This window comes from Protopterus annectens, chromosome 16.part0 (genome assembly GCF_019279795.1).
Source record: "Protopterus annectens isolate FY-2018-M chromosome 16.part0, PAN1.0, whole genome shotgun sequence".
NCBI lineage: Eukaryota > Metazoa > Chordata > Ceratodontiformes > Protopteridae > Protopterus > Protopterus annectens.
In genome coordinates, this window is record NC_056750.1 from 477,381,744 (window position 1) to 477,399,698 (window position 17,955).

Consider the following 17,955-nt stretch of genomic DNA (forward strand, 5'->3'; position numbering starts at 1 on the left):
CCTCCACCCCCCCCCGACACTGTTCTTTCCAAATAAATAGATGGTCCTACAATAGATAGTCCCTTTCTTTTTCTGCATTTGTGGGATTTACTACTGTATCCCTCTGTTTATCATGCCATTCAGGTTGGGTCATGTCTGGTAAGAAATAAGCTGTAACAGAGACTGATTTGTCTTTTCAGTTATGAGCCTGTCTAATTCCTCAGTAAGGTAAGCTAAGATAGTCTCATTCTACAGCTGTGGACCGTTTTTTTTTTTTTTTTTTAATAAAAGTTGTGGTTTTGTTGGTGAATGACTGGCAGACTTTGTAATACATCTCTTTCAAAGTTTGTATGAGCAATATTTAAAATCTCTAGCTTTGTCCAGCTTCCTTTCTCTAAAACGATGCAAGGCCTGCTTAAAAAAAAAATAATAATCCATTTAATAAATATTATGGCTCCTTTCCATGCCTTCACTTTTTTTTTTTTTTAACATGGAGTGCTCCATTTCAGTTTCATATCACAGAATTAGAGATAGTGGGTGATACTACATGCATTACATTAAAAGAAAAAAAAAAAAAAAACGGCTTCTGTGATATCTGGATATGGCTCAGAGGTATGATTACAGATCTTCTGTTCACATCTGTGTGTGAAATGTTTGATGGGCTTGGTATTGATAAAACAATAAAAGTTTTGTCCAGCTTCCTTGCTCTAAGACGTTGCAATGTCTGCTTCAAAAAAAAAAAAGAAATCCAGTCAATAATTATTACGTCCCCTTCCCTGCCTTCATGTTTTTTTTTTTTTAAATTTGCGGCACGGATGTAAACAGTGAGAGTTTCATAACAGGAGCAAAAGGTGTCAGATCCAAGAAATGTGGTCCGCTTACAACTATGACAGTGATCTTGTTAAGCCTCTGCTTAATTTCTCGCAAGAACGCTGGACAAATCTGACAAAATTGGGTAAGCGGAGACATAGAGGACAAAACCAATTTTAAATATTACTCTTAATCCACTTATAAAAAGGTTACCAGTAGCTTCTGCAAAAACATGCATTTTGTCTGTACTAAAGATGAAGTTTTACTGTTTGGGATTGGCTGTAATCCTTGGTAAAGTGCAGAGAAGCAGAAACTGTAAGCGGAATGGAGGCAGCAAAAATAAGCAAATTCAGGCTCATTTTGCAAAATTCAACAACAGCACGTGTGTTCAGCTATGTCTACAATTGTGCCCCCATCAGGACAGTAGTGCAGTGGTAGAAGAAATCAGATTCGTAAATAAGGTCATTGTAAAGGGGTCATTATGAAAGATGTACTGAAAAATATTTGAGAGGGGATCACCAAATCTGAGAAAGTAACTGTTTACACAACAAGCTCTTTTAACGTATCAGGACAGCTATAGCTTCACTGAAAACTTGACTAGCAATACAGATGCACATATGCGATATTTGAATTGGAAAAGTGTATAACGGTTAGAAAATATGAAATAGTGTGATGGTTAGCAAAAAGTAGAACTAACAAGTATCAGAAGAATAGACATGCTGTTATATAGTCATATGGGACCTATATGAATGTTGTAATAGATGCCAGTATCCTTCTCAACTGCATTCTACTTTTGGCTAAAATGTCAGAACTGTTGCCCTGTCATTTTGGTGAAATGCTTCATGTTGCTGCTTGTGCGTATGGCAACATTTATTGCAGGGGTCCCCTGGGGTGAATGCTTCATTTTGGTGCATGCTCTTACCAGGAACTGTTACTGATGGGTTGTTTGGGGAAATAGTTAATTCTGGTGCTTGTGCATACTTCTATATTTTATTGTAGGGATCCCTACAGTGAATGCTGCATTTTGGTGCATGTTCGTACCAGGAACTGAAGGGCTGTTTGGGGAAATAGTTAATTTTGGTGCTTGTGCATGCTTCAACTTGTTATTGTACGAGTCACTTTGGTGAATGTTTCATTTTGTTGGCAGAGCAGATTTTTGTCCGAGAGATTCCCCCTTATGTGGAATAGACTCCCTCTCCACGTAAAGCAGAGTACCTCATTAAACCTTTACCCGGATGGGGAACAGAAAATTGTTGGAACATAGGCTAAATTCTTGGCTAGGTTTGTAAGGGGCTCAGGGCCAAAAGCCTAGCAACTTCCTATGACCTATGTTCCTATGTACCCAAAGGGAACATTGGATTTAATAATAGGCCTGATGAGGGAATAGTACAATGGAGTTAAAACCTCTCTTGTTCTTGAGGTCTGATGCCTTTGCTAAGCAGGTGAACAACATAAAATGCCATCCTCACTACAGTAGACACCTGGCAGTCAAAGCTGAGGTCACAGTCACCTTGTGTTCCCAGGTCTCTCTCTATTTAATTGGTACTTGTGTTGTTATGGTTTATTTTACAACCATCAAGGGACACTGATTTTACCAAAGGGGGGGTGATGATGTATTTTTTACCATTTAGTTTAAGACCATGGCTTTGGCACCAATCATTGGTCTGTGTTAACTCCTTTGGAAGTACACTGACATCGCTAGGTGATTCCATGATGGCACCTAAATTGCTATCATCTGCAAACTTGGGTAGTCAGCTACATAAGCTTGAGATTTTGTCTAGGCTTATTGCATTTCTGATTATACTCAGTAGTTGTCTGAGTGAGATAAAGGTTATTACTTGCTGACTACTACCAGCATAGAGCTATGTTATATTTTGGGAATTTTTCTTGGCTTTGTCAGTAATGTGTGGAATTTAGGTGGGAGGATGGGCTCATTGTTATACTATTTTACTGAATTACTCAGGTCTTCTCCTTACCGATGATCATGAGTCTGTGTTACATAACAACTGCACAAGGTAATATAATGAATGCTTATTCAACAGGTTATGTGCAGCATTTATCACCTGTCTCTGAGCATGCATAACGTTGCAGTAATGAAAGGCAGGTTCATAGGTTGGTACTGGGCTATCTGCCCAAAGGCATATATTAGCCCAGCCATGTTGTGCGGTATGCACCGCCCCTTTAGTAGTTCCCTAGACCCTTGTACTAGCAGCTAGTACCCTTGGACACTATCTAGTAGTGCTGTTGGTGTGATCCCCGGTGTGAACTTTCTGTTACCCATCCACTCATCAAGGTTCCTCTTGAAGAGTGATAGTGAGGGGCTCTGTCTTATGTAGATCGGGACCCTGTTCCATAGTAAGGGAAGTCTCTGCGAAGGGAATCTATCCCTCCAGCATGTTCTATTCATTGTTGTGTTGAGGTTTATATCCCTAGAGCGTGTAGCTTGAGTAGATTTGGTTTTGCTAAAATGGAGCATGTTCAACAATTCTGGGTTGGACATGGCTCTGTACGTTAGACAGAGATCGCCTCTGAGAAAGCGGTATGCAACAGAGAACAGTCTTAGCTTTTTCAATCGTGCTGCATAGGGCAACTGTTTGAGGCCAGTAATCCTCTTGGTTAGGTAGCTTTGTGGTCTCTCCAGCTGCTGGAGATGTCTAGCCAGGTGCATTCCAATTGGTGCATTGTACTCAATAATGGGTCTGATGAGGGAAGAGTAGAGGGCCACCATTACATCCTTAGATCTTGATGCGAACCCTTTTGTGATCAGATGGGTCACATAGAAGGATTTTCTAACCACTTTGGCAACATGGTTATCAAAGGAAAGCTGACTATCTACTTGGGTCCCTAGATCCCTTATTTCTTCTTCAGATTTCAGGGGATTACCTCCTATGTTGTAGTTTGCAGTAACTCTGTTTTTTCCAAAGGGGATTACTACACAGTTTTTTGCATTTAGCTTGAGACCATGGCTTTGACACCATTCATCAGTCTCATTTAGGCCCTTCTGAAGGATGTCCATGTTGGCCGGAGACTCTATTATAGCACCCAGTTTGCAGTCGTCCGCAAACTTAGTCAGCCACAGCCCTTCCGTGCTTGCCTGTACTTCTGAGAAGTACATGCCAAACAGGAGGGGTCCCAGGACAAAGCCTTGAGGCACACCACTCGTTACTGGTCTGGATTCGGACATAGATCCCGCTACTCTTACTTTATGGGATCTGTCTGAGAGCCAGTTTGTGATCCATCTTGTGACGTAAGGGTTTATGCCCAGGCTGGTGAGCTTATCAATAATACCCGAATGGGGAATGGTGTCAAATGCTTTAGCAAGGTCAAGGTAAGCCATGTGTACCTCCTTTCCCTTATCTATAGCCTGAGTAACTGTCTCAAAGAAATCCACCAGGTTCAGGAGGCATGATCTGCCCTTGACGAAGCAGAACTGTGTGGGGTCCAGCGACTGGAGGTTCACAATCTCTCCATTTATGAGTTCCATAATGATTCGCTCCACAGCCTTACAGTCAGACTGGTCAGGCTTATTGGTCGGTAGTTCCCAGGGTCAGTTGTGGCCCCACCCTTGTGTAGCAGGACCACCATTGCCGTGCGCCATTCTATGGGCTCATATCCTGTGGAGAGGCTGAGACTGAACAGGGTATTAAGATGCAGGGTTAATTCCTTTTGGAGCATTATCACATTAGCAGTAAGTCAGTTACAATATAGCAGTGACTCATCACTTTTCAGGTAAAACTCTGAGCAGCTGTCACTGTTATTCACATAAGTAGAAGTCATTATCACATTGATGAAAGCACAAGCCAGACTGTTTTTTCTCTGCTTGGAATCATTGCAAGCCACCCCCCGCCCTCATTCCTCATCAATTACCTACCCTCTGAAACCCCTGATTTATTTTTTATTCCTGTACATAGACCCTACCACCAAACACTACAACCTGTGAGAGATGCACTTACATAGCCAAACTGGAAGCAAAGCTCTCTCCACCCAAGATTGTGATAGACAGTCAAGAGGAGAAGGTTAACACCCGCACTACACCTCAAGCAGCACGTAGCCCTTCTAAACTCACACCACCAACACCCACACATAGCAACACTAAATCCACATATGTGGAGGCGTTTAACTGTAACCTGCCCAAGCAACAAGGACCTCCGAAGCTGAAATGCAAACAAACACCAATCACAACCAAAGTGTCACACAGCTCACAACACCAGTGTGCCACATAGTGACAGCCCCTAAGGCAAGGCAACGTACCTAACATTTTAGTCATATGTGACTCTATAGTCAGGCACACTGATGTCCCACTCACCAGGCTGAACAAGGAGAAAATTACAGTGAGCTACCTGTCGGGTGCCAGGATCCGCCACATAACTCATGCACTCAAGTCACTCCACAACAAGTACAAATACGACTCTGTCATTGTCCATGTTGGAGTGAATGACTTGAGATGTACCTCCCTGAACTACATGAAAAGAGACATGGAAGAGCACTTGGAACATGTGGCCCAGGCAGGTATGACCCTAGCCCTGAGTAGCATCCTGCCTTCGCCCAGAATGATACCACAATATAAGGACAAAATGATTGACTTCAACAATTGGCTAAGCTTCTGGTGTCATTCAAAGTGGATCCAGTATCTGCCTGCCTGGGACGACATAATCGACAGACCACAATGCTTTGCCAGAGATGGTCTGCACCTATCACCCCTGGGATTCAGGTTACTGGCTAAGGCTCTTGCCACCCCTATAATGCCTTTTTTAGGCAAAGTTCAAAGGACAAAACCATCACCGTAACAGGTACAAGCATGCAAAATCTGAAGGTAATGTTACTCAATGCTAGAAGTCTAAACCTCAAAATGCACTCTCTCGAGGCACTCCTAAAAATGGAGAACATCGATGTCTGTGTAGTAACTGAGACCTGGTTCAAGGCTCCAGAGAGCACCCCTGCAATAGCAGGCTACAACTCTTACCACACTTTTTGGCCACCAAACCAGGATCAAAACACTAAAGGTGGAGGAGTATCCATATTCACTAAGAATATTCACACCACCAGGTTAATTGCCCAACACAAAGCGTCTGAAATTCTCCAAGTGCAACTAAAACTAGGTAAGACTGCAATCCAAATTGTAGCTTGCTACAGATCCCCCACTATGCCCCATGATTATCACTACACCTTTCTAAACACACTGGAAAATATTAATAGACAACCAAACACCCTAATACGGGGTGATTTCAACTACCCTGCGATTAACTGGGAAAACAACGCGTGTACCAATACCTTTGCCCAACGGTTCTTGGAATTCATAAATTCCAATGCCCTGGATCAGCTAATCCATAGTCCCAACAGGGGCTCCAATATTCTAGACCTGGTCATTACCAACATGGGAAATCGATGCTCCACACCTATGGTCACCCCCTCGTTGGTCAGGTCAGACCATAAGCTACTCACCCTTAACATCCACATCCCACCCCCAACCCCCAGTAAGGAAACCTCCATAAAAAACTTCTCCAAAGCCAACTTCATGCTACTCAAGTTAGAAGTTACAAACTTCATGACACCCATGCAGATGGGAACTGAAAGTTCGACTGCTGAGTCCTACACTAAGGCACTGTACAAGCACATTCACTCATGCATGAATTGTGCCATCCCAAATAGAACCAAAATGCTCTCCTCCAAAAAAAAGGAAGCCAATCTGGTGATCCCCTGCCATAAACAAACTTTACAACAAAAGGAAGAAACTGTTGCAGAAAAGAGGAAAATCCCAGGATGCAAAAAACTCCCTTACTAGCCTCAGTAAGAAGCTGAGATCCGTCATAAAATCCAAAAAAACTAGTTACGAAAATAAAATTGCCAGAGACAACCACAAATCATTCTATAACTATGTCAAGAATCCAAATGGCAATGCTCAGATCTGCTCTGAGCTGCAAATGAATGGCATTAAATATACAGATCCCAAGGATATTGCCAATATCCTGGCAGATAGATTCAGTGCCAACTTCGCCCCCCTCTCACCCCCTAAATGGCCCATCTCAATACCGGATGATTTCCAAATTCCAGTAATAATGGCCACAGAGGTAAAAAACGCACTCGCCAAAGCTAAGAATACAGCATCCATGGGACCAGATGACATCATGGGCTGTGTACTACATGAACTACAAAATGAACTGTCAGCTCACCTAAGTGTCATGTTTAATCACACCCTCACCTCAGGCTTTGTGCCCACTGTGTGGTGCACAGCTACAGTTATCCCACTCCACAAGAGAGGATCCACCTTGGATCCCGGGCACTACCGCCCCATCAGTCTGACAAGCCTGATCTGCAAAGCCATGGAATGTATTATCATGGAAGTTATAAACAAAGACATTAGCAACCTTAAAACACTGGACCCCACCCAGTTTGGGTTCGTGAAGGGCCGATCTTGTGTCCTGAACCTGACTGACTTCTTCGAATCAGTCTCCAGCACTGTGGACAAGGGTAAGGCAGTCCACACAGCCTATCTGGACCTCGCCAAGGTCTTTGACAATATCCCCCACTCTGGAATCATAGATAAACTTACTAAGCTGGGCATTAATCCCTATGTCACTCGATGGGTTGCCAACTGGCTTACTGAGAGAACCAACACTGTAAAAGTAACTGACTCCAAATCCAGCTCTGGACAAGTGACAAGTGGAGTACCTCAGGGTTCAGTCCTGGGACCGCTCTTGTTTGGCATCTACTTCTCTGAAGTACAGGCCAACACTAAGGGACTCTGGCTAACAAAGTTCGCAGATGACTGCAAACTGGGAGCCATTACTGAATCCCCAAATGATGTGGATACTCTACAAAAGGGCCTTACAGAAACAGATGCTGGTGCCAGAGCCATGGGCTCAAGCTCAATGCCAAGAAATGTATAGTTATCTCCTTTGGGAAAAAACATGTATCCATGAATTACCACACAGGTGGCAGTACACTAAACACCGAAAGTGTGATAAGAGACTTAGGGACACAGGTGGACAGTGGTTTCACCTTCAATAACCACATCGCCACAACAGTCAGGAAATCCTTCTATCTGGCACACCTCATCACTAAGGGCTTTTCATCCAGAAAAAAGGAGGTAATTGTCTCACTGTACTCATCCTTCATTAGACCCATTATAGAATACAACGCCCCATTTGGTATGTACCTCTCAAGACATCTGCAACAACTGGAAAGGCCACAGAAATACCTCATTAAAAGAATCACAGGCCTAAAGCAGATGCCCTATGATGACCACCTTAAAAAACTCCAGCTATACTCTGTCACATAGCATCTACTCCGAGGCGCTCTGCTTAACATACAAGGCCATGTCAAACCCAGAGCTGTTGGACATGCTACACTTAAAGAAATCCCAATCCCTCAGAGCCACACACTCCAGGAATCTAAACCTTGTCATCACAATAAACAAAACATGCTGGAGGGATAGGTTCCTGACCCAGAGACTCCCCAGACTCTGGAATAGACTGCCCATACATGTCAAGCAGACCACCTCTTTGGCCCTCTTCAAAAGGAACCTTGATGAGTGGATGGGAGAAAAGAAATTCACCCCAGGGATCACATCAGTCGCCTTGCTAGACAGGGGTGCAGGGAAGTAAATAGTGTGGGAAGAAATAGCCAGGGAATTGTTATGGCTAAGCATGTATAGGCCCTAGGGCCAATAGTCTAGTACCAACCTATGAACCTATATATATATATATATATATATATATATATATATATATATATGTATAAAACGTGTGTGTATATGGATATATATATATATATATATATATATATATATATATATATATATATATAGATATAGATATATATATATATATATATATATATATATATGCATGTATATATCTTGCCAGACCGACTACTTCACTTTGTGATCAGTCTGACACTGGTCTCTCTTGGGAGCTAGGGTGATGAATCGGCATAATTTGTCTGTAGCTCATTTAGATGGGCTTGGCCTTGGGGGTGCCACTGTGATGCAATGTTTCCCTCCGAGAAGAACATATGCAAAAAGACAAAGCCTGGGTCATTCTTGGTCTTTTCACATGTTGTCCTACTGTAGTTCTCCACTCAGTCTCCCTCCCTTCAGGTGTAGTAAATGCATGTAGGTCAGGGCAAGAGGGTTTACATTACCTCCGCCCTTTCACTCCTTATGGCCATTGCTGAAAGGACACATGTAAATGGAAAAGGCAGAGGTAAGGCAGAGTGCTGGCACTGCATGCAATTGGGAGTCATTGCTGCTACCAGCAGTCTGATGGATAGCCAGCACAGGTATCGGACACTTCAGACACCCACGACCTGAAGCCCCATGCCGGTCTTTGGCATATTAGTGGAGTGTCGGTCCTTACACTGCTTTTTCCATTTACATGTGCCCTTTCTGTGCTCCCTTATCAATCATTGTGCGTAATTTGGTGTTTTCATGGGCAGTAGGTATGTACCTCTGCAGCATCATCAACACTTGTGTACCTACTGCAAACAATGCTGCCCCAGTGGCTAGGATAGAGGATTTGGATGGGCTAACCAGGTATTGCATATGACATATATATATATATATATATATATATATAGATATATATGTAGTCTTCCAATACATCTGTCAAATATCAGTAGTAATCTGTTAGCATTTTCTTTCCTGTGCAGGTTTGTCCATCTTCTGACACTGACATGGCTTCATGACCAGGAGAACGACAAGTGAGTGTGTGGGTTTGTGGTCATTCCTACATTCACTGGGCTGCCAGCCATGCCTCTGAAACTGAAAACCAGTACAACTTGAGCTTCCCCACATCCAGTGTGAAGGTATACTGGATTGCAAGAGGAGGAATGCATTGGAGTGGAGTTCTGCAGTTGCTGGAAGAGAAGTGTTCCATCTACCCTGAACCTGACATTCTTGTGCTGCACATTGGAGGGAATGATGTCATCAGTCAACCACTCGGAAGGCTATGGTTTCAAATCACAGCAATTTTTAAACACCTGCAGTCGTGGTGGCCACGTTGTCATTTTGTGTGGTCTGATATAGTTCCTCGACAGATATGGAAAACAGCAAATGGTCAACGGCAGCTCATAAGGCCAGATGTTTACAGAATGGGTTCATGCATGGCTTGATGCACAGGGTCGGTGGATCTACAATCTGCCATGACAGCATCGCCATGGAAGATGTTCACTTGTTCAGAAGGGATGGCATTCATCTAACTGAGAAGGGCATTGCGTTGTTCTTGACTGGCCTCCACAATGGCGTGAGGAGAGCTAAGCAGAATTGGCAACATGCAGCTTGTGAGAGGAATGGAAAACACTCATGACTAAGTAGGACTGTACAGTACGTAAAGCTCTGTTACGAAATGTGTTCTGTAAAATATATTTTTCTGAGTTAGGCAAATAACTGTGGTAAGGAATTGTTGAGGATGCTGAGAAACAACAACTGTTTCAGAAGAGTGCTACCACATACAATCTAATATGTCAGTGACCATCCTACAATACTTTTTTTAGTCTGCTTTTATCAGGCATGTGTAGAATTTAGATGACAGGAAGGGCTTACTAATACAGAACTTGATCCCTTACGTCCATTGCTGAATGGACACATATAAAGAGAAAAGGCATAGGTAAGGCAGGCTGCTGACACTGTAGGAGATCGTGAGACTGCAGCTGTATCAGCTGTCTGAGTGGGTACCCAGCACAGCTATTGGGCAGATCAGATGGCCATGCCTGCCACTGAAGTCCCATGCCTGTCCTGGGTTCATTAGTAGAGTGGTGGTCTTTGCCTTTCTTTTTCTCTTTACATGTACCCATTCAGCAGTATGTTGGCTACACCAAGAATGTGTATATTTACAATCATATGTGTATACATGGTAAAACAACTGGTTCTGAATGCTGTACACATGTACAGATATCAGTTTTTTAGGACTCAGGTTATGGGAATTATGATTTTTTTCATATTTTGGCAAATAATTTTGCAAGGGAGCATCTGCATATGCTAAGTAATACCTCATTTTGAAGACAGTATCGATAGTTCCAACATGGTAAAATAACTGTCCCTGTATGTTGTACACATGTACAGATATCAAAGTTTGTTTCGGACTTAGGTTCTGGAAATTATGATTTTTTTCATATTTTGGTAAATAACTTTGCAAGGGAGCATCTGAATGTGCTAAGTAATACCTCATTTTGAAGACAGTGTTACTCCTTACAACATGGTAAATGACATGTGTGTGTACTGTACACATGTACAGATATCACAGTTTTGTCTTGTAGGATTATGAAAATTATACATTCTCAGTACTTCTCATTATTATTCCCATATCTTTGCAAGGGAGTATGGTGATCTCACAAATGATGCATCATTTTGAATCTGACACTGACACTCAACTTCTACGCTGATATCTAGGCTCTGTCTATTACAGGTGATGAGATATTATGCTTTATCAATTATGAGAAATATCACACAGTAATGGTGAAGGTATTATTTTAAAGATGACATTCATACTAACAAATTAAATACAAATTGCATGGGTCTACATGGTACACTGACCAAGATATTGCGCTTTGCTTTCCCAAAAAGGTAAAAAATATGCACAATATCAATATTCCTTGCCAAATATTTAATAATGACTTTGATATGCACTATCAACATTTACACTGTTGGAAAGGTTGGTGTCTGATGAACAACTTTCGTGTTTAGATTTTTAGTCTAGCTCTTATAGTTAAAGAGTTATGAACATTTGTTTTCTGTATGGTATTACAAATGGATTTTCTGAAAATGAGCTCAGGCTGCACTGTTGTTCCTATGGTGGAATTAAGCAGGCAGCTTTTTCTGAGCTGCTTCAGAGTGAATGAGTTAAAACATTCTGTACAAACAGATCATAAATCAACATGTAAGATCCTCTTTACAATATCATAACTAGTCATGCTGGCATACAATACAGCCAGACAAGCTAGCACAAATAACGGTGTCTAATTTCTTCACGTGGAGTGTTGCTGCTTGTCTGCAATTTATATATAAACAGCAACAAATGAGGAGCACTCAGCAAACAAAGACAAGTATAACTAAACCAAAAAAGTACGAAAACAGAAGTACACTTGAGTCACCAAGAATGGAGAATAAATTCAAAAATATTTAATGATACACAAGCTAAAACATTTTTACGCACTGCTTCATCATGTGTAAAATCAATTCATAGAAAAGGGTTACATTAACTTCTAACCTAAAAGGATCATAGTTATATACATGGCACTAATGACTTATTGAGTCAATTTTATTAAAGGTATAGTCACAATCAAAGTACTGAACATGTTAATGACCTATATTTTGTGACCATGTACACTGAATCTTTATTTACTGCAATTCCAAATGACAGTGGAACTGAATACATAGGAGATTTCTTAACAATTTACTCTGTATTAACTACTTGTGAAATTAATACCATTTGTGAATTATTACTGCTGTTTTTTTTTTTTTTTTGGAAAATGAAAGTTTTATGTTTCAAGACAATTTTTTTACAACAGAAAGGTGTAGCTATGGGTACACCAGTGGTGAATACTTACACCAATTTTCTCATACAGCCAAAAGTAAATAAGTTTTTAATGATTCTAACATATATTTAACTTTGACTTCATTTTATAGATGTTTTGTGGAAGATATAGTTTAATATAGGATAATACTACTTATGACATTCAAGACCTGGTCAATTACCTCATTGGAACAACTACCTTCTTGAGATTTGCACGTTCCTGCTCAAAGCACAGTATTAATTTTCTGAGTATACACTTTTACAAAGATATGAGCAATAGAATCCAGACAAAAGTTTGCACTAAATAAGTTAGGAAGTATAGATATCTGCATAGAACAAGCATACATCCACCCCATAAGTTTGGTAATATAGCAAAACGTCAAATGACACAAGTATCACATCTGAATACCAAAAATGAGGTTTTTCAAGAATAGCTTCCATGTTTAAAAAATATTTGACATTAGAGGTTATGATCCCCTTAAGTTAATAAGGCAGAAGGAGACCCTGGAGCAAGGACGTGACACGTGGGCAACTCCTATATTTAGTGAGAGTAGCCATAATTTGTGAAGACCAATGCAAGTCCAATGCAGATAGCATACCAAGGTACATGATGACATATGATAGACACTCAGAGGAAATTAACAAAGAAAACGATATATTCTGACTACACCTGAATGCACACACAAGTTTATTTCTATGGAGCCGTTATTTGGGTATAGAAGGGATCCCGACCAATATACTTTATAAACAAGTAAAATTTTTATGCATTTTTTAAATTTATGGGCCTTCAGCTGGCTTTACCAGATAATAGGGGTGGTGACTTAAAAACAGAATACTGAGTAAAAAAATTTAATTTACTCTGGGCTAATATTTTCCCAGGCTTGAATGAATGCGATTCTTTGAAAACTGTTCTGAAAAATGCAGCGTGGTTCTTTGAAAACTGCTCTGAAAAATGCAGCCTTTGTTTTTAATTGTGTTAACTTTTTTTCAATTGTTTTATTTAACTGACTAATGAACAGTTTGGTTAGGTGTCATATGATCCTTTTAGGTTATAAATTAATGCAACCATCTTCTATGAATTGATTTTATACCTGATTAAGCAATGACTGAAAACATTTTAGCTTGTGTATCATTAAACATTTTGAATTCATCCATTCTTGGTGACTTGAGCATACTTCTTTTTTTATAATTTACATATAAACTAAGTAAAACACACATTTTTATGTAAACTGAGTAAGATGTGCAAGTTACGGGAAAAAAAATTCTGGTCTTAGTTTACGACTATTTGCTGAAACTGAACTGTTGCTGTGCTGGACTTTACGATATTTCACCAAATGCTATATAGAAGAATACCATTCTACTTGGAAAAAAATTCAAAATAGTATGCAAATGCAATTTTTATTAAATATATTAATCTGGAAAGCAAAGCACCATGTATTTCCCATACAGGCAGCTACCTTTTCATTTGTCTTTCTTTGCTCAATTATTTTATCTATAAAAAAGTTTTACTTTTCTTCCATACTAAACTGGTTAACCCATTCCTCAAATCAGGTCTTTCTTTTTCTGACTGCCTTTCCTACTTGATTCCTTTTCCAGTGCTACTTCACTCAGTCTTCTTCCTCCTACATTTCTATTTTTTAAATGCAGTTTTTCACCAATATTTTCTACTACTTTTTGACAGACATGGTGCTTTTGACCTTAGTTTTAATTTACTTGTTTCACAGATGGAAGTTTTACTTCTGCAATGACAGAATAAGTGTTTCCACATTTCTCTCCCCAACCACTTTTCAGTCATTTTTTGTATTAAAATTTTCCATGGTAATGTCTCATTTTGCCGAAGCCTGCCCTCTTGATGTCCAGAACCTGCTACTTTGACTGCATTCTGCAGTTATGTTAATGGTGAGCCACGTGGCTTAGTGACCACCTGTAGCCAAATGACTGCTTACCTATGAAAATTTAATTCATTTTTCCTCCCTATTTGAGTATAGTAGTTCCAAGACTATTGATTATTTCTCAGATATGTTCTCTTAACCATCATCTAGTACCTTGTCTGCATGTGGACAGTAATCAAAAAAATGTATCTGGAACATAAATCTCAACTTGCAGACACTGAAAATAGGAACAACAGCTCTTAACAAGTAGGAACATCCAGCTAAAACTCTGGACGTCTCATTGACATACAATTTGAATTGCAAATTAGAAATAACTCCTCCCACATCTAGGAAGACTGTTGGATACTAATCAGAAATGCATGTTTACAAAACAGAGAGTGATATAAATGCTGGAAAATATAAGTCCATTATCAAAGAGACCATGTAAAATTTGTAGATTTGAATGTAATGTACTACAAAATTCTACCATATACGGCCATTTATTTTTGTTTCAAAAAAGAGAGATGCAAGATGCATGTTCTCTTTCTTTAAACTATTGTTCCCACTAGTATGCTGGTCATGTGGTGTGGTTTGCTGTGTACTAGACAGCTTCAAAAATTCAGGTGATAAGTGGAATTCAGAAAGCTGTGCAAAAGGTAAATCAAGCCTAAAAATAGGGATATACCTTAAAATAGGGGCAACCTGGATAGGAATAGATCAGGTCTGAAAATAGGAATGTTACCTAAAATAGGAATGGTTGAGGGGTCTGACAGGAAACCACAGTATCAACATAAAATGAAGCAGATCCACTCTGATAGGGAGCTTTCTATTAAACTCTGAGGTTTGAAAGCATACCAAGAATCCTTGTGGGTAGCAAGCCAATTTATGTTTATACCAAGCTTAACAAGTTGAGAAATAACAAACGTAATATGCAAGAATGGGCTGTGAAGCAAATAAAAAAGTCATAAAATGTCAACTGATAATGCTTTTTATCACAAAAAACATAATACATCATATATCAATTCACAGTACAAACACAGCACACCCTATTAAAAGCTGACAGTTTCCTGCACAAGAAGTGCAAATAAACTACCACAAAAAGTTAACTGTAGGTATTGCTTATGTTACAGGAGGGATGTTGTGTATTTACTATAAATTAATCGTGTTAAGCCGCAGAAGTCACAATTAAAAATGTGAAGATCCCTGCATCAAATAATGAAGCCCCTTCCACTAGTACAGAACTTCCTTTTACTAAGCACCTCATGAAATTACCCACAAAAAAGCAGAAATTGGTTCTGCAGAACTTCTCTCAGTACTAGAAACTCCCAGAAAGATGAAAAAATCAGATTTCTTAAAAATTTACCAGATATTATTTCTAGAACTTTTTAACAGTAGGGTTTAGCTGGGGGCAAACATTTACAAGGCTATCAGTGTTGCTCCTACTCCAGAGAAAAGTCCATAAACCAATAATATATTTGTCAGTCAAAGGCACCTTGATGTAAATGACATCTCTAGTTCAAGAACATTACACACAAACATTTGATTATATTTTTCTGAATGGAAAAATGGAACAGCCTAATGTACATCGTGAAGCACAGATACCAGTGAGAATACAGCTGACAGCACATAAGTGTCATTAGAGAAGATACAACAAAAATAGTACAAATTAAGAGCTGGAAAACGTGCAATTTTAGAAAGTCTAGCTGTGCAACTCCTGATTCAGTTTTGCTAATTACATGCACCGATGACTCTTGCAGAAATAGAGTGCCCTTTTCCCTGAAATTAATGACCTAGGGGGTCTTAGTATAGATATGGGGAGCAAGAAGTCTCTCCCGCATTGGAGTGGTGAAGTTTTCCACAAGAATTCATTGGTTGGTCGATAGTATAATCATAATTGCATTGCCAGACTTAGCAAAAAACTGGCATCAAGAAACTAACATACATCCTGAAAAACTGTGCTTCTATCACTGGCAGTCTAATTCTCCTCCAAATATCTAGTCACACCCTATAGTACAGCCAAAACTACTGTGAAGTGAAAACACATGTACTATGAAATCCTTACCCCACCATCTCTTCTAGTTTCATCTCTAATTCTTTAATTGATATTAGACAAAGCCACACTTTTAATTTAACACAGGATGCACGAAAACTAAGATACCTTCAGGATTTCTTACCTCTTGCTTGTTCTATACATGGAGTGTCAGCATGCCATAGAATAGCCCTTCTGGACTGCCTATCAGATGGCGGATGTAAGTTTCCTCTTCACAGAAAGACAAACATCTAGTAAACAAGCAAAAACAGTGTCAGAAGGTTTTAACTACATGATAAAAAAGCACATTGTAAGAAATAAAAAAGCAAACAAAAAATATATTGAATCATAAAAGAATCATTAGCACTTTGCCTTAATCTAAACTTATTCTCCACTATGCTCAGTAAAGGAATTGTGCATCTCTAGTCATGAAGTTTGTAAAAAGACAAGATGCCGTACTCTCTTTTTGTGTTGTCTTATAAATATCTGAAAGTACAACATGTCACTCCACTGAAACTTCTTTTGCAGACTGTATACAAATTAATTAAACTTAAAACAGACATAAATGCTAAAGAAACTGGGAGTTGCACTAAGTAACAGACACCAAGAACAAAAATGCAGAGGTTACTTCAAATAGATCTTTTATCACTGATGATGCTAACAAGTTTGTAGAGTTCAATTGCATTTATATGAGTCAACTGCATTTATCATCACGAATAAACAGTAGCATATTCTATGGGAAAAAGTGCTAATTTATTTACTGCTAACAATGTGTGTGCATTTCTAAGTCCAATACTACAACACTGAATATTGTTTTCTGGAAGTATTTTAAACTACTACAAGTTACTTCTGTATCCCCAGAATATACAAAGCAAAATGTTGCACTTGGGACTTCTCATTATCCGCTATCTCATAAAATGCATTGTGGAGACGCAGGAGTGCTATGCAGTTCACAATGTGCAAACCAGTCTATGCATTCTTTTTATTATTATTCAGCAGTTCTGAGATGGTAAAATGTCAACAAAATAAACATTCCAAACTCTCTCTGCAATGTTATGTTGTACTAACATGCCACGTGAGCACGTACAAACTTCACTTCCATCTGGACTACGATAATTACATGTGACCTCTGAAATTATAAAGCCATCATTTGCTAAAACCTGCAAGTAGATTTGGTGTGCATTTGCGTGTGATGAAATGGGTATAGAAACTCTGCTTTACTAGTGATGGATTGCAGTTTTCATCATTTACTCTTAGTGACCCCATAATGCTCTCCTGAAGGATATACAAAATAGCAAACTCCAGTCTTGTAATATCAAAGTAGGACTGCTGAAATTCAGAAGTCTAACCAGCAAAATATTTGAAATCAGGCCTTCCTTATCCTCAAAGCCATGATCATTTGCTTAATCACAGATATCTATTTTCAGTGTGATAGACTTTGTATCCTGGAATAGAAGGAGTGCTTTCACATATTTTGATCCACTGGTAAATGTGAGCAAGTCTCTGTAGTTATTCATAATCCCATTGCCTCTTACCAGATTCCACACAATATAATTCTGGAACTGGGTAAAGTCCCAGTATTACTCAATAAAATTAATTATCATATTATAGCTAATTATAGAATCCCAGTCATAACTCTTTCAAAGTGAACAGAATACCTTAACCAGTTAGAAAATTTGACAATTGAGCCAAGCATATATCAAACTGCCCTTGCCTCCCAGTAGTGTAAATCTTTATGCATCACCCAGTTGTACCA

General features: G+C 39.5%; 1 protein-coding gene across 1 annotated transcript in view; it reads right to left on the reverse strand.

Annotated features, from left to right (window-relative positions):
• The window catches only part of RALGPS1 (Ral GEF with PH domain and SH3 binding motif 1), a 3,844,659-nt gene extending 3,828,210 nt beyond the window's left edge, over window positions 1-16,449 (reverse strand). The window contains exon 1 of the mRNA XM_044058136.1: window positions 16,345-16,449. The gene's annotated coding sequence lies outside the window, so the exon portion shown is untranslated. The remainder of the gene's footprint in view (window positions 1-16,344) is intronic.
• Window positions 16,450-17,955: the final 1,506 nt, after the last annotated feature.